Here is a 2,771-nt window from a genome sequence, read left to right as displayed (position 1 = left end):
GTGTGTGTGTGTGTGTTTGTGTGTGTGTGCGTATGTATACATATGTATGCGTGTATACATCTGTTTATATATGAGCTTGGGGAATGTACGGAGATACGTACGCACATATTTTTATGAAAGAAATGATCTCCAGAAACACACAGACTCACTCACAATCACACATATCACATTATATACACACATTCTAAATCACTTGCCTTCCATTCTCAGGAAAGTTACAACATAACTTTACACCCCCAAAAAGAAAATATGTATTTACATATTTTCAGGTACTGAGTCTAGTAATTTTCAAAGCTGTCCACTTATATATATTTGTGCCTGTGTTTGTTCCCCCCACTTCCGCTCGACAACCCGTGTTATATTTACACCTCCGCAACTTAAGTACTGGGATCGATTCATTCGTGTAAAAATTCTTCAAGGTCGCATGGTCGTTGTCTAATGACTGAAACAGCTAAAAGATGAAAAATAACTTATGTGTGTCTAGGTCTTGCAACTCGCTGTGGGTGGTATGATTGAACCTCAGGTGATGTGGGAAGACGCTAGGTGTTACGAGATGCAGCTCGTTGCTCGCAACCCCACCAACACCATCACAGGCAATAAGCACTTAATGTGCATAAACGTGGGGCCATGCATTCTGAACAGCGCCACTTGTTCTACCTCTTTCATTTTTTGGTCCTGGTCCAAGTTCTATACATCAGAACGTTGGTCAAAATGCTGATGTATGGTTTCGCTATATTTCCTCATACACTAACCCTCACATACATACATACATACATACATACAAACATACATGCATACATACATGCATACATACATACATACATACATAAATACATACATACATACATGCATACATACATACATGCATACATACAAACATGCAAACATACATACATACATGCATACATACATATATGTACGGGTTTATGTAGAGGGACGGGGAGATGGAGAAAGAATAAGTGAGACCCTTCTCGTTAGTTGTCACTTCTAATTAGCCAGAGATTTACAGACAGTAAAAAGATTATGAGAGAATGGTGTGTGGGACAGAAAATATGTGTACGAGCATGTGTGTGTGAATGTATAGAAATGGTATATAAATATATGTGTATATATATATATATATGTGTGTGTATATATATGTATATATATATATAATCCTGGGGCATAGAGCGACCCTGTGCCACTTGGCTCCTGCTGAGTCACTTCAGCTCTCGCTGTTTCAGTTATAGAGTCGGAAAACGTAAAAATCAGGAGGTAAGGGAATAGGGACAGAGAGAGGGAACTAGGGAGAGATAAAGAAGGTGAATTTGTGTGAGAGAGAGAAAGTGAGAGAGCGAGGCATAATAATAACGAGAGTGAGACATACTTATCCATTCTACAATAAGGACAAGATCTGAAATTTTTGCAGAGTGAGTATAGCCGATTATATAGACTGCAGTGCTCAACTGGTTCTGCTTTTATCGCGTGAAATGCAAAGTGCACCTCGGCGGAATTTGAAGTCAGAACATTAGGACGGACGAAATGCCGCTTAGCTTTTTGCCCGGTGTGCTAATGCCTCTGCCAGCATGCTTCTTAAGGGTGAGATATGATAATTTCTTTCTAATTTTAACACAAGGCCAAAAATTTGAGGGTAAGGGGCAAATCAATTAAATCTAATGCAGTACTCGTCGTATTTCATCGACTCCGAAGGATGAAACACAAAGTCGACCTCGGCGGAATTTTGAACCCAGGGCGTAAAGACAGACGAAATGCCGTTACGTATTTTGTCCAGTGTGCTATGGAGTAAGGAATAATAACTTATAGTTTATTATAGGGTCGGAGGTACTTTTGCCCGTATATTTAACCCTGTGATGTTAGTTTTGATGCAAAAAAGCCGTTTCAACTATGACTGTCATTTTCTTAACAGTTGTCTATCAAATGTGTATTCCTTTCTAAAACAGAAGGGTGTGATTTGAGGGGAACTGGCTGTTATTTCTTATATATCAATTTACTTTATAGAGTCAAGGTACAATACTATGTGATTTGAGTCCGGCAAGCCGAGCAATATTCAATTCTCGCCTGAGCAATTTGAAGTCAAACTTACTCATCGTATCTCCTTGTTTAGGAAACAAATGGATCTTTCTTTTGATACTGGTTTGAGTCATTGGATTGTGGCCATGTTGGAGCACAATGTTCTAGAATGTAGTCGATTCCATCGATTCCATCCATCCCAGTCAAAGAGGAAAGGCCTACAGTGCTTGACTGAGATTTAAATTCAGAACATAAAGGACATAATTAAATCGCGCATTTCCTCCCACCCACCATCGTCTTGTTCAACAAGACTAATTTTACCTTTCACCGGTCATTTTAACTATCATTCGACCAATTCATAATCTATCAGCCAATGATGGTCAATATAGACCTCTGATCAATGTAGACCTGTGATTAAAAGAGAACAATGATCATGAAGAGGCTTCCTGATTGGTTCCCATATCTTGGGCAAGTGTCTTCTACTATAGCCTCGGGTCGACCAAAGCCTTGTGGGTGGATTTGGTAGACGGAAGCTGAAAAGAAGCCTGTCGTATATATATATATCAATTTTTTTTCTCCGTGTTTTTCTCCTTGTCTCCGTATTCTTTCTGTTGAAGAGCGTAGCTCGAAACGTCAAAGACTTTCCGTATTCCCGAGCGTCATACTAATATATACTTTTGTTATTTACACCACCTGTCCTCGTCTGTTGTTATTTTTTGTATATTCTCCCATATATATATATATATATATATATATATATA

The sequence above is a fragment of the Octopus bimaculoides genome, chromosome 11 (genome assembly GCF_001194135.2).
Source record: "Octopus bimaculoides isolate UCB-OBI-ISO-001 chromosome 11, ASM119413v2, whole genome shotgun sequence".
In the NCBI taxonomy this organism is placed as follows: Eukaryota; Metazoa; Mollusca; class Cephalopoda; order Octopoda; family Octopodidae; genus Octopus; species Octopus bimaculoides.
The sequence above is the reverse complement of the archived record's forward strand: the minus strand, read 5'-3'. Positions refer to the sequence as shown.